We start from the raw sequence: 24,049 nt of genomic DNA on the forward strand, positions 1-24,049 counted from the left end.
AGTGACGGGAGGGGGCGGTGCAGAGTGGCAATGGGGTAGATGAATCATTGCGGAGACATAGAGTGCGCCCCTTCCTGCGGGACCCGCGCACCTCCCCGGCCAAGCTTCCTCCACCACCACTGCCCCCCAAATCCCCGCACCTTTCCACTAAGCTGCCCCGCCCTTCCCACCGCTAAGAATAAGCCCAGCCTGCCCAGAAGCACCGTCAAGAAAGCGGTCCCAGCCCAGCCCCCGCCCAGGGAAGCCGCCCCGGGGGATGGTGGCAGAGGGAAGTGCCCGGCTCCCAGCATGGCCTGCGGTCACAGCAGCGGCAACGGCAGCAGGTCATCAGACTGCGCCTCGGAGCCGCTGTTAGACGATCCCCACCCGGTGCTCGCCGGTCACCTGCAGCTCTCTGTCCCCGCCGTCAATGATCGTCCACAGCAGCCGGTCAGGAGCGCTGGCATAGACTGCCCTAGTGCGACAAACTCCAGCTTTTGAGGGTGGGCCGCAGGCGTAGGAGGTGACGTGCTGCACTGTTCTGCGCATGTGCGGCACGTCGGTCACTTTTCATTTATATAGTAGGATTTTTTGTTTTCTTAATCAAAATATATAAAGCAATCAATGTATATAAACTTTTAAATTTACATTATAGCAATACTAGTTCGTCATGATAAGTGTTACTTATCTGAACTGTAGGATAGGGGTAGGTGTGCAGACACGTATTTCGCCCAGAGCTTTTTCAAGGCTCATTAGAGCGCCCTCTCCAGGAACCTCTCTATAACCCTGAAGTGCTTCTTTTCCCTTAGGAGCACAGTTTGTGTGGAGTGTGCGTGAACACAACATTAACAAAAGGTCTTTTCTGCACTTAAAACTGGCAGGGAAATCTTACACAATTATTCCCGGTAAGCATCAAAAACAGACTCCGTTGGAGACATTACTTGGAAGCAGATTGGCCATTACCTTTTCACATGCCTTTCTGCAATTGACATTCAGTGCATTACTTGGGAAATCTCCAAGGAACTCAGCTTCCATCACTATTAAGAAACCATAAGGTTAACATGGCAATTACAGGCCAAATAGTACACAAAGAACAAAACTAGTATATTAAGTTGGAGAGGGAAGCCAGATTCTGCTCAACTCTCAGACACAGCAGTGCAGTAATATGCCTTCCAAACAACGATCCATAATGCCTATTCTCAATCACTGCCACAAAACTGGACTCTGGCCCATTCAGTACAGCATAAGCGCATACACTTGGGATGGTTACTTTTTTGGGCAAGTGATATGACTTGTAACAAAAGCAGTTGCAAGAGAATATATTAACTTTCAAACCATGGTGATTTGGGATTTTATACAGCACAGTTCTGTCCAATTTCATTTAAAACAAACATGCCAAATGGAGTCTCAGCAGAGAGGTCACATTCCACAGGCATGGGTACTCAAGATGGCCCTTTCAGGAGAAGGCTGAGGTACATTAGACAGGGCAGTGAGAAGTTTGCACTGACAATGCCCCTATTGCACCTGTTCTGCAGATATTAGAGATTTGTTTCCAGAGCTATCAAATCTTCTATCTTTACATAAGAACATAAGCATTGCCATACCGAAGGTCCATCAATCCCAGTATCCTGTTTCCAACAGTGGCCAATTCAGATTACAAGTACCTGGCAAGATCCCAAAACAGTGGATTTTCCCCAAGTTCATCTTAATAATGGCTTATGAATTTTTTAGGAAGTTATCCAAACCTTTTTTAAACCTTGCTAAGCTAACTGCTTTTACCACATTCTCTGGCAACGAATTCCAGAGTTTAATTACATGTTGAGTAAAGAAATTATTCTCTCTGATTTATTTTACATTTACCAACTTTGTAGCTTCATTGCATGCCCCCTAGTTCTAGTATTTTTTTTTTTTTTTTGGAAAGAGTAAGCAAGCGATTCATGTCTACCTGTTCCACTCCACTCATTTTATATACCTCTATATCTCCCTTCAACTGTCAGCCCTAGCCGCTTTAGACTTTCCTCATAGAGACATCATGCCATTCCCTTTATTACTTTTGTCACCCTTCTCTGTACCTTATCTAATTCCACTATATCTTTTTTGAGATGCGGTGACCAGAATTGCACACAGTATTTGTGGTGCAGTTGCACCATGGATGATACAAAGGCATTATAACATCCTCATTTTTGTTTTCCATACCTTTCCTAATACCTAACATTCTATTTGCTTTCTTAGCCACTGCTGCGCACTGAGCAGAGGGTTTCAACGTATCAACAATGAAACCAAGATCCCTTTCCTGGTCAGTGACTCTTAATGTGGAACCTTGCATTACATAGCTATAGCTCAGGTTCCTCTTTCCCACATGCACCACTTTGCACTTAGTCACATTAAACATAATCTGCCATTTGGATGCCCAGTCTTCCAATTTTTCACAATCCTCTTGCAATTTAACAACTTTGAGTAACTCTGTGTAATCAGCAAATTTAATTACCTCACTAGTTAGAACCCCACTATCTACCCTTCTCCATTGAGAATACTGACCATTTAACCCTACTCTGTTTTCTAGCTTTTAACCAGTTTTTAATCCACAATAGAAAACTACCTCCTATCCCATGGCTCTCCCATTTCCTCTGGAGTCTTTCATGAGATCCTTTGTCAAATGCCTTTTGAAAATTCAGATACACAATATCGACCGGCTCACCTTTATCTATACGTTTGTTCACCCCTTCTAAGAAATGTAGTAGATTGGTGAGGCAAGACTTCCCTTCACTAAATTCATGTTGGCTTTTGTCTCATTAATTCATGCTTTTGAAAATGCTCTGTAATTTTGTTCTTTATAATAGTCTCTACCATTTTCCTGGCACCGGTCAGGCTCAGTAGTCTATAATTTCCCAGATCCCCTCTGGAACCTTAAAAAAAAAAATCGGCATTACATTATCCACCCTCCAATCTTCCAGTACCATGCTTGATTTTAAATATAAATGACATATTACTAACAATAGTTCTGCAAGTTCATTTTTCAATTCTATCAATAGTCTGGGATAAATACCATCTGGTCCAAGCCATCTGCTAATCTTCAGGTTTGTCAAATTGCTCCATTACACCTTCCAGGTTTCCAGAGATTTGATTAAGTTTCTCCAACTCATCAGTTTTGAATACCATTTCTGGCACCAGTATCTCTCCCGAAGCTACATAAGTACATAAGTAATGCCATACTGGGAAAAGACCAAAAGGTCCATGAGCTTTCCTCTGTGAAGACAGGGGCAAAGAATTAATTTAATCTCTCCATTATGGCTTTGTCTTCCTTAAGTATCCCTCGGTCATCTAGTGGTCCTACCGATTCTTTTGCCAGCTTCTTGCTTCTAAATATACCTAAAAAGGTTTTACTATGTGTTTTTGCCTTCAACGCAATCTTTCTTTCAAAGTCTCTCCTTGCCTTCCACTTTGCATTTGACTTGCCATTCCTTATGCTGGGTTTTTTTTTTTAATTCGGATCCTTCTTCCATTTTCTGAAGGATTTTCTTTTAGCTCTAATAGCTTCCTTCGTCTCACTTTTTAACCATGCCAGTTGTCTTTTGGCCTTCCTTCCTCTTTTAACACATGGAATATAACTGGCCTGGGCTTCCAGGATGGTATTTTTGAACAGCATTCATGCCAGATGTCAATTTTTGACCTTTGCAGCTGCTCCTCTTAATTTTTTTTCACCGTTCTTCTCATTTTATCATAGTCTCTTTTTTTAAAATTAAATGCTAACATATTGGATTTTCTGTGTGTACTTACTCCAGAGCAGATATCAAATCTGATCATATTATAATCACGTATCACGCGGCCCCAGCACTAGACCATGCACTCCATTAAGGACTAGGTCTAGAATTGTTCCTCCTCTTGTTGGCTCCAGTCCAGCTGCTCCATAGAGTCCTCGATTTTGTCAAGAAAATTTACCTCCCTAGCATGCCCCTTTATTTATTTAATTGCATTTGTATCCCACATTTTCCCACCTATTTGCGGGCTCAGTGTGGCTTACAATACATTGTAAATGATGGAAGTACAATTTGTTACATTACGATTATGGTTTACATTGTGAATAGTTAAGGAAGACAGAGTCAGATCAATCACCTTTGGGGCGTAGAAGCTTAAGGATATGACGTTGGGGAATTACTATGCTGATCGAGTAATAGCAAGAGGGCGATGGGGTAGACATTTTTTATCTGTAGGTAGATTGTTGAATGGGGGAGAGTACGGGGAAGTGGAGTACATGGGGTAATATCTTGAGGCTTTGTTATGGTGTATATGGGATTTATATGTTTTGATCCTTGCGGTATGTTTTGTCAAAGAGATAGGTCTTCAATCGTTTGCGGAAGTCTGTCAACTCATAGACCGCTCTCAGGCCGCGTGGCAGTGCGTTCCAGAGTTGCGTGCTCTTGTAGGAGAAGGTTGATGCATGTAGTACTTTATACTTTATGCCTTTGCACTTAGGGAAGTGGAGGTTGAGGAAAGTTCTGGATGATTTTTTGGCGTTTCTAGGTAGCAGGTCTACTAAGTCAGACATGTATGCTGGGGCTTCACCGTGAATGATTTTGTGCACTGACGTGCATATTTTAAAGGTGATACGTTCCCTGAGTGGGAGCCAGTGTAATTTCTCGCGCAATGGTGCTGCACTTTCGTATTTTGGTTTTCCGAAGATGAGTCTGGCTGCTGTATTTTGGGCTGTCTGAAGTTTTCTCATTATTTGTTCTTTGCAGCCTGCGTATAATGAGTTGCAGTAATCTAGATGGCTTAATACGAGTGATTGTACCAGGTTGCGGAAGACAGATCTTGGAAAGAATGGTTTTATTCTTTTCAGCTTCCACATGGAGAAGAACATCTTTTTTGTTGTGTTGTTCGCGTGTGTCTCAAGTGTAAGGTAGCGGTCGATTGTTACTCCCAGGATTTTTAAATTTTCTGAAATTGGCAAGTTTAGTTTAGGTGTTGATAGCAGTAAATTTTGTTGTGTTGTATTGGGAGGTTAATATGAGGCATTGAGTTTTTTCTGCATTCAATTTCAGTCGGAATGCGTCTGCCCAGGTGTTCATGATGTGTAGACTTTGGTTGATTTCGTTGGAGATTTCGTTGATGTTTTGTTTAAAAGGAATATATATCGTTACATCATCAGCATATATATAAGGGCTGAGGTTATGGTTTGATAGAAGTTTTGCTATTGGGGTCATCAGTAGGTTGAAAATTGTTGGTGAGAGGGGAGATCCCTGCGGTACTCCGCACTCAGGTGTCCATGCAGCAGATGTGGTTGAATTTGATGTGACTTGGTATGAGCGTGAGGTTAAGAACCCCTTGAACCAATTTAGGACATTGCCTCCGATGCCGAAATATTCAAGAATGTGTAATAGGATTCCGTGGTCAACCATGTCAAAGGCACTTGACATGTCAAATTGTAGGAGGAGTTTGTTGGAGCCTGTTGCGATCCGTTGCTTAAATTTGGTCAGTAGGGTAGTTAGTACTGTCTCTGTGCTGTGATTCGAACGGAATCCTGATTGGGCGTCATGCAGTATTGAGAACTTGTCGAGATAACTTGTGAGTTGTTTAGTTACCACTCCTTCTGTTATTTTGGTTATTAGTGGTATGGATGCAACTGGTCTGTAGTTAGTTATTTCACTAGCGTTTTTCTTTGTGTCTTTGGGTATTGGGGTGAGTAGGATTTTTCCTTTTTCCTTTGGGAAAAGTCCGTTTTGTAGCATGAAATTCAGGTGGTTTGTTAAGTCTAATATGAATTGATGAGGAGCTGATTTCATGAGGTTGCTTGGGCAGATGTCTAGTTTGCATTGGGATTTGGCGAATCTTTTAAGCGTTTTAAAGATAAGGTCTTCTGACAGTACTTCGAATTCGGTCCAGATCCTGTCTGCTGGGTGTATTCCGTCAGTAGGAACAACATAGTTGTTTACATTATCTTTACATTTACCTAGTCAAAATTGGGGTAATTGAAATCACTCACTATTATTCTATTACCCAGTTTGTTAGCCTCCCTAATCTCCAAAAACATTTCTACATTTGTCTGTTCATCCTGGCCAGGTTTATGGTAGTACACTCCTATCATTATCCTTTTCTACTTTACACATGGAATTTCAATCTATAGGGATTCCAAGATGTGTTTTGTGTCCTGCAGAATTGTTAGTCTATTTGATTCAAAGCCCTCCTTAACAAACAATGCTACCCCTCCACCAATTCGATTCACCCTATCACTAGGATATAATTTGTATCCTGGTATGACAGTGTCCCACTGGTTATCCTCCTTCCACCAAATCTCTGAGATGCCTATTATATTTAATTTTTCATTTAGTGCAATATATTCTAACTCTCCCATCTTATTTCTTAGACTTCTGGCATTTGCATATAGACATTTCAAACTATGTTGTTCCTACTGACATCTTACTCATCAGTCAATTGACAGTCTTGGAAATCTCTCTGCTTCTTATTTAAAGACACCTGATCTACTATGGTCTCTATTGCAACCCTGCTATCTGGATGCCCTATCTTCCCTGTATTGGTGTAATCTTTGAAAGATACCTTATTCTAAGATACCTTGTTCTAAACCACGAGCTTTTGAACAACTGTTGGCCTTCCCCCAGTTTCTAGTTTAAAAGCTGCTCTATCACATTTTTAAATGCCAATGCCAGCAGTGTGGTCCCACCCTGGTTAAGGTGGAGCCCATCATTCCGGAATAGGCTCCCTCTTCTAATGTTGCCTAGTTTCTAACAATTCCCTCTTCCCTGCACCATTGCCTCATCCACTCATTGAGACTACGGAGCTCTGCCTGTCTCTTGGGCCCTGCGCATGGAATGGGGAGCACTTCTGAAAATGCTACCCTAGAGGTTCTGGATTTGAGCATTCTAAGAGCCTAAATCTGGCTTCCAGAACCTCCCTCCCACATTTTCCTATGTCACTGGTACCCACATGTACCAAGACAGCCAGCTCCTCCCCAACACTACCTAAAATCCTATCTAGGTGACAGCGAGGTCCACTACCTTCGCAACAGGCAGGCAAGTGACCAGACGATCCTCACATCTACCAGCTATCAAGCTACCTACATAGTAACATAGTAGATGATGGCAGAAAAAGACCTGCACGGCCCGTCCAGTCTGCCCAACAAGATAAACTCATATGTGCTACTTTTTGTGTATACCTGACCTTGATTTGTATCTGTCATTTTCAGGGCACAGACCATAGAAGTCTGCCCAGCACTAGCCCCGCCTCCCACCACCGGTTCCGCCATCCAATCTCAGCTAAGCTTCTGAGGATCCATTCCTTCTGAACAGGATTCCTTTATGTTTATCCCACGCATGTTTGAATTCTGTTACCGTTTTCATCTCCACCACCTCCTGCAGGAGGGCATTCCAAGTATCCACCACTCTCCCCGTGAAAAAATACTTCCTGACATTTTTCTTGAGTCTGCCCCCCTTCAATCTCATTTCACGTCCTCTAGTTCTACTGCCTTCCCATCTACGGAAAAGGTTCATTTGCGAATTAATACCTTTCAAATATTTGAACATCTGTATCATATCACCCCTGTTTCTCCTTTCCTCCAGGGTATACATGTTCAGGTCAGCAAGTCTCTCCTCATATGTCTTGTAACGCAAATCCCATACCATTCTCGTAGCTTTTCTTTGCACCGCTTCAATTCTTTTTACATCCTTTGCAAGATATGGCCTCCAAAACTGAATGCAATACTACAGGTGGGGCCTCACCAACGACTTATACAGGGGCATCAACACCTCCTTTCTTCTGCTGGTCACACCTCTCTCTATACAGCCTAGCAACCTTCTAGCTACGGCCACCGCCTTGTCACACTGTTTCGTTGCCATCAGATCCTCAGATACTATCACCCCAAGATCCTTATAATCGAATCACTACAACAGCCATCTTAACCTTTTCCTCCTATGCAAAAGCTGCTGGAGACACATCTTCAATAAAAACCAAGTATGAATATAAAAACTGAATTGAACAGAACAGAACAAGTATTGGCCCATGGATAACATTACAAATCACAGTGTGTAGAAATAAGCACTTTCAATAAGCATGCTTTTTGAAATGTGAAGACTTCATTATAATTCAATCTTGTGATGACACTTGCACATAAAAGCTGAGCACAACCATGAATTGAAAGTCAAAGCAGACCAGAACCATCAAACCAATAACCTGCCCCAGTTTCTACTAGCATAATATGCACTCCCTCCAAACATTTTAATGCCAATATAATTGAAAAACAAATTCCTAAGTCACCCACTGTTCCCTTCCATAGTTTCCCTCTTAAGAGCTCTTTGCACACAGCCAGTCCAGGATGCATCCACCTTGTATTCCAACAGCTGAATATTATCTGAGAAGCTTTAATTTAATGGGAACCAAACTAATTTATGGATCAAAAATCTATGCATGTGTAGACAAGTCCCTCGAACATACTGCTTAGAGCAGACATAAAATATATGGAATGTCATCTGAAATTCTCCCCCCCCCCCCCAATTATAAATGTAATTAAAAATACTGATGTCTCAAAAGCTACATTTTTGATTCCACATATAATGCAAAGAAGAAGTCAGTCATCCTTTTATTTATGATGTTCTTCCGCTCAGAGATCACAGGTTGACAAGCTATTGAATAGGTGTCAAGTGCCCCTTCTCCTGTAGTCAGGCTACCAGACTTCAGTGTATTACCCATAACATTTGGAGTCCCAGCAACAGAACTTAATACTCTCCCTGGTTTTTATGACCTTGATTCAAAAGTCTACAGCTTTTTTCCCCCACCCCCAATTGGGATCTAATAAGGTCATCTAAACCTTGGCAAAGGAACAATAGCCTAGTTCTAATTGGTGGGGCATCAGTTACACAGAGCCTTATCTACAGAAGAAAAGCTGCAAAATCATATCCAAACAATAGGATAACATTAAATAAAAATCGTGCCATGTAGTGATCCTGTTTTACAAACAACAGATAGTCAACAAAAGTGTTCCATGGGCTACGTGATGCATGTGGTGTGAGGGAGTGTGAGTGTGTGTGTGTGTGGGGGAAGGGGTTCTAATGGGTCGTTATGTATTATAGCTACAGCTTATTAAGAGTATACTCAGACCGCTGATCACATTTTCAATCCCTCAGAGCAGCATGTTTCTGTACAAATGATTATACTGTAATGGACTGACGGAAGTTGTGCTACTTTGACAGCACTGGCAAAGGCAGAATTCACTGCTGAATACAGACACTTGCTTTGTATCAGTTTTAATGGTCTCACTCTATTCTCCCCACTACTATATAAAAGAGCAAAAGAAACACCTGTACAGTATGAAAAAAAAGAAAGATTTTAAAATAAATCTTATATACATGCAATTACTTGCACTACAACCTGAATAAGAGAACAGAGATTTAACATGGTTCCCAAATATTTTATAGTTAGGGCTTCATCATTAGATTCAGCTGCTGAACTGTCCACTGCACTGAAGAGGCACAAAAAGGCTAAAACCCCACTAGAGAATTGCTGCACTTTACTTCTGACCAGAGATTGTTCCAGGATCCATGAAGCATCTATTTCAGGGAAGCTACTGTAACCCCACCCCTGGACATCAGCCAGAGGCTATCTGACACTGCACCTAAAGAGCAAGCCCCTTTGTGAGCTTGACAGATTCCCTGGAAAGTGGAAATAGGTGAGGAAAGGAACTAGTCATTGTAAAAGCTGTGGTTATGACATCTGCTGCATTTAAACTAGACAATAGGTATGTGCGTTCAGTTTCCAGTTTGGAAACTTTGGGCACATAAGAGCATGCACTAAAACAGACTACTAAAACCTTGGCTTTTATGCGCATAAGTATATTAATCAAATTTTACATGAATTTTCTAAAATAAGAAAGTAAAGTCCAGAAAAAAAGCCACCTCCCCCATTTGAAAATAGTATTTTGTGCTATAAAATGTGTCACAGCCAAACTCTGTATTACTCAATGTTCTGTAGGGTTGTGGTCAATATGAAATGGACCTTTTTTTTTTAATATTCTAAGACTTAACCATTTGTTCACATGTTAAGTTTTAATAGCAAAGATAAATATCTTAAAAATATGATGCTATTCCAGAATCCTACAGGTTTTTTTTTTGTTTGTTTTCTGAATGGAAATTGGATGTACTCTGTGTAACAATTTCAACATCAGGAATCTGACTGGTCCTTCTTAAGTTAACGCCATTATACTTTTTAATCTTACTACTATGTAAGCCGCATTGAACCTGCTATAAGTGGGAAAGTGCGGGGTACAAATGTAATAAATAAATAAATAAAAACGTGCCCGAGATTTCCTATGGCACACAAGCCTTGAATGAGAAATGTTACAAGGGGGAGAACTTATACTTTAGAATTTTGTCAGGTCAGCTTATAGCTTACCTTTCAGGGTCTGAATGACTTAATAAATAAAATTTAAAGCTCTAGTATCTATCATCTAACAGACTCTGCCAAATTTGGTTAGCAGATATAGATGTAATTTGATATTAGCTGATTTTAGTATTCAAGTAAGAGATCTTCCCAGGTGTTAGAATCTTTTTTTTTATTTATGTGATTTCAATATAATTCTCTTCAAGTTGTCACATAAATGTAACACATGCTGTTTCAAAACAGGAAACAAACCAATAAAAGAAAACAAAAAAGAAGAACAGCAGAACTAATAAAGTTCACAATGTGGAAACAGAAATCTTATTATGGAGAGATAAAAAGTAATACATTAAAACAGTAATTCCCAAACCTGTCCTGGGGGAATCGCAACCAGTCAGGCTTCAGATATCCACAATGAATAGTTATGAGATCGATTTACATACTCTGCCTCCCATCCTAAATTCACTCGGTCAGCTATGCGAGTGCCAGCACCGAATACTGCTGGCACCCATGTAACTGTGGGCTTCTCCCCAACTCCGACCTCTATACCACCCTTGACCTGCCTACTTTAAATGTGGCTGGTCAGATCTGATATTCAGCAGCAGTGCCCAATTAAGTGCCACTGAATATCGGCAGTTGGGTGGCCCAAGTGTTTTAACAAATCCATTAATTATACACCAAAATTTAAAAAACAAAAGAATAAATCATCAGATAGCAACAATTTGGATAAACTTCTAGGCCTATAGGTGTCACTTTGCCATACATGTTTAAAGTTTCCATAACATACATCAAAACACTTTCAGAAAATGCAGAAAACCTGAAGAGGAATTCCATTAACTAACTACTGACCTATTTCACTTTTCTGCCTCTATAATTGTCTATGCATATTATATTGTTTTGTATTTGTAGTTCAGTTTGTATCCTGAACAGAGAATAGCACAGGGATGGGGACATGTGGTTAACGGCAGGGACTGGGACAGAGGCCGCAGGGGGACAAGGAAAAACGTTGTTCCAGTGTCACTCTCTAAAGGCTTGAGACTAGCCTTAAATAGGCTGTTCCAACTACAAAAATAGCATTTTATAACTGCTGTTCATCAATATACTAAAAAAAACTTAAACATCTTAGACAACTGGCAACTGAATTCAAAGAAAAAAAACTGCAGAAGTTGCTTTTGAATTTAAATGAAGTATTGTTAAATGGCATCATCTGTCTCTCGTCTGCCTTTGATGTGGCAACAAAAGTCTTGTCTGCTGGTCAGACTCCTACCATCTGCAACGTCCTTCCATCACATACCCAGTTGCTCAAGCATCTAACTGTTACTGATAAAAAAAATTCATGCATTGTTGCTGGCATCAAGGCACATTTCAACACTTGACACTTTTTTTTTCATGTTCATCCACTACAGAGTGTTGGTTCTCTTCTAAACTCACACCTGCAATCCAATTACCTCCCCAAATGATGTAAAAACACAGGCAACCATATCTTTGAGAAGATTGTACCAAAACCAGACTGAAATGGAAGACTCGAGTCCATCAACATCGACTCAGGATCCCCTACAATCCACATTCCCAGAAAACGTCACATCTGTGGAAGATTCCCCCCCGGGCCGCCAAAAGAATAAAAATAGATGTTAGTAGTTTTATGAGTGACTCTTATGGAAGTGTCTCCTTTGAAGGCTATTATTAATGAACTGGACAGTTATTTATGTTTGAATGATGCAGATGACAATGTTTTAAGTTTTTGGAACAACAAGCAAAAGTGCTGGCCAAACTGACAAAACTTGCACAGGGGATCTTGCGCATTCCTGCTGCCAGCACGGCTTCTGAGAAGACATTTTCTATTGAAGGAAGGACTGTGGAAGACAGGAGAGCTAGATTGAATCCTGCGATTGTTGATAACTTTATCTTTTAAGCTGTGGATAAATAATGACAGTGTCTCATAGGGCATATTTCTTCCCTGCTAGGACATAGAGAGAGGATTGTATTTTGTCCTCCTGGACATTTTAACAGGGCAGATTAGGGTTCCCTGGGGTAGCATAAGTCAGATACTGTTAGGGTTGGAAGGGTAGATGGTGGCGGGGGGTTATTTTAGTTGCTCATTATTATTGTTTTCTATTTGTGATTTATACACACAGTTGTACAGAATATTATTCCTTTCTATACTTTAATAAAAAGATTTAAATATAAAATCATACATGTTCGAGGCTTGTGCAGATGAGAACAGAGCTGCAAGAATGGGGCAGGGACGGGGACAGAGTTGGTCATCATGTCATTCTCTAATTCTGAACTACCAGTTACTGCTCTGATGGGGCATGGTAGTTTTGTAACATGATGTCAGTTCAATTGTCAGAATTAAATATGTAGCAGAGTTATTGATTTTATCAATATAAAAATGCAGCTTTTAAAAGATGTATTGAAACTGCATTTCAAGACCTTCTTTCCCTTCCCTTTTTCCTGGGAACCTCTGATAGCAGGGCTAGTCAATTACAAACACTTAACAGAGACAAAAGCTGGCTGGGAGGGTCACCAAGACATCTCTAGAGTACAAAAAACTGAAGCAGACAGAGAGACTCCTATGACTCAAACTGAAAAAACCCATCTATATGACAAAAGAAAATCCACCTATCCCAGCAGACTGAAACCTGTGCAAAAGCCCTCAAGCTATAGAAAAGCCATTTGCCAGCAGATATCCAGGAAACATGTGACCATGCTTCCCTGCAAACTACAATACCCAAGATCCCCTGCAAACTACAATATCCAGGACTCAGGGAACATTATAAAAAGCCTGGAAACAGCCCAGCTCTTCCTCTTGGGACCTGCCTGCTCTTGGGAAAAATCTGCTGCTGTGAAGACCTGCCTCTGCCTCATGGCTCTTCACTGGACCACAGCATGCTCTATAACAAGGACTGTTCTGTAAGTTTTAACCTCTGATTTAAAAACCTGCTACTTTACTTAAGCACAGATTCTCTGTAAAGATCTCTTAAAGAACTATCTCTCACTTGTAACCTTATATGATTGCATTAATCATATTGTAACTTAATAAACCCTTTTGAAGCTAAATATATATATAGTCTGTTCTTTCTTAAACCTGGTAATGCAGGTTAATGCAATCCAATAAATATACTTAATTTCTTTTATTCTTGCAATTGTAAATCATTCTTACCTATAGGTAAGTGGTGGAGAAATATTAGCGAGTGCTCTAGAGCTCTTTCCCCCAAGATAAATCACTTCTTGTAACAGTTTCTCTTGCTCATTTGCATCACCATCAGAACTGGGGCTTGGATCTGGTACCATTTGCCTTCTTTTAGAACTGCAATGACTGGATTAAAAAAAAAAAAACAGCAACGCAAGCCTTTCATACCCTTGTACATTTTTTATATATTGCCATTTAAAAAAACAGAATTCAAAATGCATTAAAGCCCTTTTGCTTTCTTGTACTTGATTACATATTGAATGTTTCTATAAAACTGTTCTCTCACATTGAAAGCATAGTTGTGTAGTTCAAGGACAACTTCTACTTTAATGCATTTTGTACATTTTTGACAGACGAATGTGAAAAATGCACAATGATATGAATCCTTTTATAATGCATGTTTCCCTTTTTTTTTCTAACGCCTCACCTAGCCCAGTCACCACAGTGATGGTCTTAGGTTGAAGGCCAAGTGCTGAGGATCCTTCTGGAACCTAAAAGCAAACATTATATATTGCCATTATATGAATATCAAAATCTTTCTACTCCCAGAGGCAGTAAGCCCAAAAAAATCAAACTCAGGCTCTCTTGGAAGCACAAAACCACCACTGAACCATCAGATCGGGCCCAAAAGTACACTACAGTATTCTGGACATAATTATAGCTGACAAATCACCAGTCTATTTGGGAGGTTTCCACCAGCTCAGGTGCAGTCCCTGAATCACAGCAGGTGTGACTGCTCTTGCTCATTTTATGGTTTGCATATCTATAGTGTTGAAAGCTGCATTGCAAAACAAAAATGCACGGTCAACTTCCACTTCATGTTTGCGGAACTTTGAACCACTCAGATTGTCGACTTTGACTTGCCAGGTGGCATAATACAACCTGGACATAAACCTACCTGCTCTTGAGTTTATACAAAAATATAAAAGCCAATATTTCTCATCTCCTTTGCTACTTTCAACCAGTCCACGCCTACAAAAAGGATCACCTGCCTTTAACAACTGAAATTGCCTAGGTCCCTCTTTTGATTTGAAGGACTTATGTCCCCACCCTTACCCCCACCCCATATAAGCTTCAGTCACTCTGAGAATTACTCCTAAATACATCATAAGATTTTGTAACTGGCAATTCAAATCACTTCCTAAGATTACTGGTGTCCCACAGGTATCTAACTTTTTCTCCCTAATTTAACAATGCATTGTACACATTCAAATCTCCTCTGCCACATTTAATCCATTCAAAAACCTCTATCAATATGCAGTACCCTGTTCATCACCACTCATGGTATTCAAAACACATTTTATATTGAGAGAACTTTTTCAAAGGATCACTACCTAGAGCCAAAAAATACTGCCAAAAATGAAAAACCAAACTACTGACCCTTAACATATTTCATAGTTTTCAAATGCTGGTGCTCCAGATATTAAAATATAGATGCAGCACCAAAACTAGCAAGATTGCAGAAAAAAAATCTTTTTTATTTTGTCATCTGGAGCACCAGAATTTGAAAAGTATGAAATATTTTAAGGGTCAATATTTTGTATTATGAATAGAAACTGCTGAGATAACTCAATCAAGTTGTACTCATCTGTGAAGGAAAATATATTGTTCTTAAGTTGAAGCCATCTATGATTTTTTTTTATTCTTCATTTGCATAAGTTCATATAAGCTCATGAGCACATTAAAAAGTGAAGGTATAGGATTATATTGAAAACTGCCTGGTTGCTGCTCAGTGTGCTTGATATTAGTCCGTGTGGACAGACTGGCAACTTGAGAAGTTTGTTATATACCATCTTCAAAAAATATATATATTTTTTAAATTGGGCTCATTTGACACCATACTAGGGTTCCCAACCACTTAAATTGCATATATATTCAGGATTTATCATCTAACCTCAGTTTAAAAAGTGGACAGTGAGAATAAACAAAGTCTGTTCCATTAGCTCTGTAAAAGCTAGGGCCTAAATTAAACCTAGCCCATAATTTTTAGAAAATTCAGCCATCAGTTTAAAGAGACATATGAAGTCCCTTCTTTTAGTTCTTCTAAGTCAATGGAACATTAGAAAGACACCTAAAGAGAAAAAAAAAGGTCAAGAATGTCTGACCTTCCACATAGTGGTAAAATAACTCTCCAAAACTTTAATGGAATAGGGCCCAACTTGGTTTGTCGGAGTGAAAACAAAATCTGTGAAAAAAAACCAGGAGTTCAAAAATGGACAGACTGTACTGGGGATTCCAGAGAAATAAAGGCCCCAGAAAAATGGAGCAATACATTTCAATGACATAAGCTGTTCCAATTTCTGCAGCATGGAAACATTAATACACCGACACAGAATTGCTCCTTTCAAACCACTGTCCTGCCACAACAGCTTGAAAGGGCATGTTCACTATCCATACTGTACTAAGAACGTGCAAGTTAAAGCAAGCTGCATTTCCTGTTAGGTTCATGCAATCTTTGTTCTTATATGTTAAATGTTACATGTGACCCATTCTCTCTAATCCAAGACCCACTTGGATTCACGATTTAAGGTTAAGGATTGCACCTAAGGCTATTGTCATCTCCCTAGACCTTAGTCCTTATGAATAATCCATTGTTCCTCTCCCTCCAAGGAAAGAAAAATCTCCATGTTGGTTCAGAAAGCAGGCTACTTTGCAGCCTCTCTCCCACCCCACATTATCCTTTTACCAGTACGAGTCGAAAGATCAACATCCAGTCACAGACAACTTTTCGGGTTTATATTGGACCAGAATCAGTGCAGAACTCTTGGTTTCAAATAAACACAAGTTCCTTGTTGGCTTACTTGTAACAGACAGTTGGATGTTAAGAAAATGAATCTTCTTCAGATGTTTAACTGGTTTAGCTCACTGTTAAGTACTGAACTGAAGTACACTACGAGAACAGTGCAACCACATCTCCTCTCTCCTGTTCACAGAAACATCCACACACAAATATAAAAACAAACAGATGCACACACACACAGAACTGTAAATAATTCCATCCAGCTGATGTCACGTGATGCCACATGCTTTCCCTACCCCTATTCCCTAATGCTGCCATTATCTCTCATCCCTTCTGGGCTGGCTCAGTGATTCAGATGTATATTTCATTTTCTTTGGTGTGAATTCTACTATGAAACTTGACTCAACCACATAGCTTTCTTAATGGTTACTATGTACGGAAACAACTAGTGACTCAACTGTGTAGTTTGCTACCCGTTTCTTTGTGTTGCCAACTAATGATGGATGTGCACATCAATACCAGTTGCCATGGGACAGGACAGCTTGACAGTAACATCTAACAGTAAACAGTACCATCACATTTTGTTACATTTTATTGTTCTTTCTAAACCAAAGAGTAGTTCCCAAACATTGCCATTTAAGATCTCCTTCACCATCACCCCTCCAGGTCAGAGATGTACACCGACAACAGTCAGAATTCCACGAGTCACAACTATTTTAAACTATTTTCCTAAGTTACTGATGTATGAATCCCTTGGAAGATTATCGGATCTTCATGCTATATGTGATACTCAACAGGAGCACTAAGGACTTTGAACCAGAATTCTGCGATATAAGTTTTGAAGTAACTCCTGATGCAGGCATATCTTAATGCCGAAACACAGCTGTGTCGGGTCGTGTTAATCAGACTAGAAATAAAGGACTTCTGGTTCCATTTCTCTTTTGTAGACTACACTTTTTTTTTTTATCTGATTTGGATTGCTTTCATTCATGGAGGTCTTTTACCTTCTTTTGGTTTTTGTTAAAATTTTGCTTCTCAGAAGTCAGTGTTTAAAGTGGATAAATGGGCCTCCTACCATTGACCCTCCAGCAAAGCTGTACTAACCCTCCTTAGAACCCCATACAAGAAGCAGAGCATGTGAAGTATCAGCTAAAAGCGGACTCAGAGAATGAGAGCTTTGAAAACGGAGGCACAGCCATCACCAGGAGGTCTATATCATGTATTTCCAAAAGATATGAAAACAAAATGTCAGGATACAAATGATCTAAGAATATGACTAATAGAGGAAGCAGAAACAAGAGATGACCAAGATAATGTGCGCAAGAATCCTACCTAGCATTGCTGCTTTTGAACTGAAATGCAAAGTTAAACTCAAGTGACTGAGTCATTCCAGGAACAAGTGTGACTGGTTATATGATCAGAATGCTTCCTGTGTCAGAGTAATGATATAGTGTCCTTCATTTTCTTTCTGGTCATGCTGGGCAGTGCCTAGCATAATTTAATCAGCCTTGAATGTAGGCTACTCATATTCCAGTACTGAAACCTTCAGCAGTCAATGGCTAACAGACAGCAGTAACAAATGAATATTAACATGGATGAATCTCTCCAGCTTGTTTCATGGGAACAGCTACTTAAAGGAAACTGCATCCTTTTGATTCCTAGTTCACACTTTCTACCTGGTTTGTAAGGCTAATGTCAACTGCCAAATTCCAATAATGCTTCTGTGATTATTTCTTGGTTCTAATTCAAACTTTTGGGCCACACACAGAATGCAACAGACCAACCAAAACACTCTCCCCCCATCAATCAAACTTACTGCATGAAACCTAATGTGTGCTGAGAAACATCACTACCAGCATCAGCCAATTTACGCACATTACCACTTCATTTTGTTTTTCAGAAACTGAGTTCTCTAGCAAGCTGGATGAAGAGTCCCATTTATTATTATTATTTTAAATATTTTCCAAAATCTTGTTAAAAGCAACCCCCCCCCCCCCCCCCCCCCCCCAAAAAAAAAAAAAAATTTTTTTAAGACTTCACCCAAAAGCTACTCTTGCAAACTGCAGCTAATAAAGTGGAGGAGTGGCCTAGTGGTTAGGGTGGTGGACTCTGGTCCTGGGGAACTGAGTTCAATTCCCACTTCAGGCACAGGCAGCGCCTTGTGACTCTGGACAAGTCACTTAATCCTCCATTGCCCCAGGTACAAATAAGTACCTGTATATGTAAGCCACATTGAGCCTGCCATGAGTGGGAAAGTGCGGAGTACAAATGTAACAAAAAAAAACTTGAAATTTAAGACAGATATTCCTAAGCAAAATAAAGTACTGATCAAAATATTAAATTTTACAATACTGGAAAATTACTACAGCAGACTTTGCAGATGTGTCTGAACAGTTGTAACTGAAAAAATATAAATAAATAAGAATTCAGAATCGGACACGTATCAGTTAAGTAAAATTGATAATGTATCTGCTGTGTGGAAGGTAATATTAAATGTTAGTGGTGCTAAGCCACCACCCAGTTGCCAGTATCCACCCGGCTGGCATTACCAGGGTTGGCATAGGGGAGTCCAAACAGGGCAACTGCCTTGGGCCCATGTTGTACAGAGGCACACAAACCAGCTGGAAGCTGTAAGTACGATATGTAGTGGCTTTGGGGCCCCTTCCTAAATTTCTACCTTAGGCCCAACAAGTCTTAAGCAATTCTAAATAACTGTGCCTAGATTTTTACCTATGTGTGTATTTAAACTCCACACCATAATGTCAACACACATATGTTTTATATATAGTCCAATAGACCTCTTTTCATTCACAGCAACACTAGTTGCTTCCAATTCCTTGGCATTTCAAGCAGCAAGATTACGGACTATGAATTCACCTATATTTAAATCTTCTCAGTCCTATTTAATTTTGAGGAAAATTTTGAAAACCCTTTTGTTTCAGAAATATGTATCCTACGCTAACCAGTGATTTACTATTTTTCTTTTAACTATTGATTTACTAATTTTCATTTTAAGTACTAAATGTATTATGTCTCTCCTTCCCAGTTAAATGAAACTGGCTTCTTAAAAGTTGCAACCCACTTAGAACTGCAAGGTAATAGCAGGATAGAAAAACAATTTACCATTACCACTGATATCAATCATATAGGAGGGTCTCTACTGCAGCACACTCCGACTTATGCATTGTGCCTAGAGGCTCCACCCATGATTATAGACAAAGCACGTCAATAAAAAATCTTCAGTCAGGTGATTCTCTGTGCTGTAGGCATACTTGACCTATTGGCATGGTAAAAGCTGTCAATACTACCACCAAGGACAGAGGCATTAAATGTACAGACATGAAACTTGGAAAAATTCTTATGAACTTATTATAACATTATATAGTAACATACTAGATGATGGCAGAAAAAGACCTGCACGGTCCATCCAGTCTGCCCAACAAGATAACTCATATTTGCTGCTTTTTGTGTATACCCTACTTTGATTTGTACCTGTGCTCTTCAGGGCACAGACCGTATAAGTCTGCCCAGCACTATCCCCGCCTCCCAACCACCAGCCCCTCCTCCCAACCACCGGCTCTGGCACAGACCGTATATGTCTGCCCAGCACTATCCTCACCTCCCAACCACCAGCTCTGGCACAGACCGTACAAGTCTGTCCAGCACTATCCCTGCCTCCCAACCACCAGTCCCGCTGCCCACCACCAGCTCTGGCACAGACCGTATAAGTCTGCCCAGCACTATCCTCACCTCCCAACCACCAGCCCTGCCTCCCAACCACCGGCTCTGGCACAGACCGTACAAGTCTGCCCAGCACTATCCCCGCCTCCCAACCACCAGCCCCGCCTCCCGATCTTGACTAAGCTCCTGAGGATCCATTCCTTCGGCACAGGTTTCCTTTATGCTTATCCCACGCATGTTTGAATTCCGTTACCGTTTTCATTTCCACCACCTCCCGGGGGAGGGCATTCCAAGCATCCACTACTCTCTGCATAAACACATTCCTTACTCAGGTAACTATATATTACCCATTCACCTACAAAAGTCCTTTTTATTTTAACAGCAATTACAAAGCAGGTGTTCTCAACCCAGTCTTCAGGACATCCACGATGAATATGTATAAGAAATTTGGATATTCTAAAAACTGACTGGCTGGCTGTCTCGAGGACAGAACGCTTTAGCGAAGGATGGCCTTAGAAGAAATGCTGCTGACTGAACCATCATGTTGAGGAAAGGACTAGTGCTATAACATCCAGCTTTACCTCCAGGGAAGTCAGATGTATACCCCTTCCAGGACGACTGATGGCTCTGCCCCTTGCAATATAATAGGGGTGTGCGGCTTTAGTGTGGGGTACATGCAAGAGCAGTGTTTCCCAAGTCCAGGCCTGGAGTACCCCTTCAGCCTTATTTTCAAAAGTGATGGGCGCCCATATTTCAACCCAAATCGGGAGATGGGCGCCCATCTCGCAAAGGCGCCCAAATCGGTATAATCGAAAGCCGATTTTAGGCGCCTGCAACTGCAATGTCGCGGGAACGAACAAAGTTGACAGGGGCGTGTCGGAGGCGTGGTGAAGGCGGGACTGGGGTGTGTTTATCGGCCGAGCAGAGATGGGCGCCTTCAGCCGATAATTGGAAAAAAATGGCCGTTTTAGCGAGAATTTAGGTCACTTTTTTGGACCCTTTTTTTTTCACGAACAAGTCCCAAAAAAGTGCCCTAAATGACCAGATGACCACCGAAGGGAATCGGGGGTGACCACCCCTGACTGCCCCAGTGGTCACTAACCCCCTCCCACCAAAAAAAACCAAAAAACAATTTTTTTCCAGCCTGTATGCCAGCCTCAAATGCCATACCCAGCTCCATCACAGAAGTATGCAGGTCCCTGGAGCAGTTGTTAGTGGGTGCAGTGGACGTCAGCCAGGTGGACTTAGGCCCATCCCCCCCTACCTGTTACACTTGTGGTGGTAAATGGGCACCCTCCAAACCCACTGTACCCACATCTAGGTGCCCCCCTTCAGCCATAAGGGCTATGGGTAATGGTGTAGAGTTGTGGGCAGTGGGTTTTGGGGGGGGGGGGAATTTGAGGGGCTCAGCACCCAAAGGAAGGGAGCTATGGACTTCGGAGGTAATTTACTTTTGTTTTTTACTTGTTACAAGTGCCCGGTTGGTGTCCTGGCATGTGAGGGGGACCAGTGCACTACGAATCCTGGCCCCTCCCATGACCCAATGCCTTGGATTTGTTCGTTTTTGAGATGGCCAGCTTCGTTTTCCATTATCGCTGAAAAACGAAACCGCCCAGCTCAAATCCGCACATATCCGATGCATTTCCTCGGCACAAACCATATCATCAAAAAAATAGATGGGCGCCCATTTTTTTCGAAAATACGTTCTGTCCTGCCCCTTCATGTACCCGTGGAGAGGGGCGTTCGATTATGCCCCTCCTTGCCAGTCAGGTTTTCAGGATATCCACAATGAATATACATGAACTTGATTTCCATACGCTGCCTCCATTATATGCAAATCTTTCATGCATATTCATTGTGGATATCCTGAAAATCTGATTGGAAAGGGGTATTCCAGGACCTGACTTGAGAAACACTGTGCTAGAGGCACAACACGTCAGGGAACCTGTGCCACCTTTGCTGTGCCGACAAAGGAGTGCAAATAAGGAGCTTCTTAGATTAGACCGGGGCAAATTTAGAATAGTTGATAGTCTGTTTTATTTTTTTTTTGTAGAGGTCTCAGATCAAGGTGGTACTGGGCCAGGGGCATTATGGGGATCTGGTACACTTTCAAATCAGTAAACATTTGACTCCTGGTCCAACAACAGCTCTGAAGTCTATCCATACGGCTGTGCTTGTTGGCTGGGGGAGAGGGGAGAGATACTGTGTGGGTTGGCTTATTAAATACTAGATCTGCTGGGAACAAGATAGCAGTTGTTTCCAAATTGATACTTGAAGAAAAGTTAGCAGGTCTGTGTGTATATAACAGAATCCTGGTTATTACGGTCAGTCATTTCTATCCACTAAAATTATAGTTGGGAATGGGCATGTAGGACACACAAGAGGGGAGAGAGGTGTTGGTAATTTTTGCTGATGCTTTAAAATAATCTAAGATCTATCATGTATAATGGACCTACTGATGTTTAACAGTGTGTTTAATGGAAAGTTATATTGCCTTTTGTATTGTCCTTCAAGTACGTTACTAATTGTTCTATTTTGTTTGCGTTTTTTTTGGTGAAACTGTCTGTGAATTTGGAACACCTGTGCATTTTTAAGAGATTTTAACATTTCGTTTGATCATGTCCGAGATGTTCAAGGAATACAATCATGTATTGTTTAACCTTTAGGGTTCATGCTTTTTTACACAAATAGTGTGGAGTCTACAGAGAGAGCTGATCATGTTTAAGATTAGATTTTTTTTTTTGCCAGTCATTGTTTAAGAAATTAGTTTCTACCTGTTAGTGCAATGGAATGGACGGATCATAATCTTGTTGCTTTGAGTTTATACCTGGGGGGGGGGGGGGGGGTGACTCTAGAACATGTTGGGGGAAAAGCCAATGAGATACAGGCGAGGCCTTCTGGCCGAAAAAAAATGGTTTCCTCAGCTGGCATTTCAAACATGTTGTAGTTTTGATGAGGCAGTGCATGTGTGACAATATTCTGGCTGAGACATTAGATGAGATCGCACCACTTAAAAAAAATGTGACAGTGAAGGGCTCTAAGGATTTCTGCTCTTGGAAGATTATTTTCTTTTTTTTAATTTAACAACATTTTTCAGAGAACAATCACTGTAGTAAACTGTGATAATAGACATAACAGAATATCATCATAGTAATTATACAAGGAAATAACTAGCATATTAGTCATCCACCATTAATAAGAGCCAGATACAGACAAAAAGACTAATCCCACACATCTATCTCAGCCAGCCTTAACAGTATTATCTCTGAGATATTCATACAGAGACATTTACATCACCTTTGCCCACAATATAATTGAGGGTCAAAAATATATAAAAGTTTTTGGGGGAGGAGTCACGATGGCGGCTCGAGCTGGAGACTTCGCGGTTTGCATGAGCTGAAACTGTCGTTCAACCTTACCTCGTTTCTATACATGCCACATACAAAGAGAAAGGGGGGTGGTAAAGGGTTTACCACCGCCAGCCCGACTACCTTTCCCCGGTCAGCAAACGCTTCTGCGTTATGTCTCCAGCACCCCAGCGAATACCGGTGAGAGGGACCCCGCATTTGGATATGTTGAAGGAGCGACATCTCCGTTAGGGGTAGAGACATCGCTATCCTCACCAGACCTTAATCCGCTGCTTTGTCCTGCAATCCTTCGGTCGAGCATTGAGGACGCGAAGAAACTGGAAGTCGGTGACCGGAGGCCCTCAGACGGAGGTACTCAGCCCCAGGAAGCAGAAGTTCCCCAAGCGGTAACTCTACAATCCATCTGGTCAGCTATCCAACAATTAACGACTCTGGCTACAAAAACCTCTCAGGATATGGCCTTGCTGGTAAATAAAATAGATGCTTTAACATTAGTTCATGAGGATGTTAAAACAGATTTGTCTATTCAAAAAAACTGAATTTCATCTCTGAAAGCAGTAACAGATACTCTGATAAAAGATAAAATAAAGGTTTCTTCAAAGTTAGAAATTCTTGAAAACTATACTAGACGTTTGAATTTGCAGATGTTAAATTTTCCTGTTTCACCCGGAATTGCTCCGATTGATTTCTTGAAAAAATATTTGA

General features: G+C 40.9%; 1 protein-coding gene across 2 annotated transcripts in view; it reads right to left on the bottom strand.

Moving 5' to 3' along the window:
- The window catches only part of OSBPL3 (oxysterol binding protein like 3), a 324,326-nt gene that overhangs the window by 228,626 nt on the left and 71,651 nt on the right, over positions 1-24,049 (bottom strand). The gene's annotated exons all lie outside the window — the stretch shown is intronic.

This window comes from Microcaecilia unicolor, chromosome 1 (assembly GCF_901765095.1).
Source record: "Microcaecilia unicolor chromosome 1, aMicUni1.1, whole genome shotgun sequence".
Lineage (NCBI taxonomy): Eukaryota > Metazoa > Chordata > Amphibia > Gymnophiona > Siphonopidae > Microcaecilia > Microcaecilia unicolor.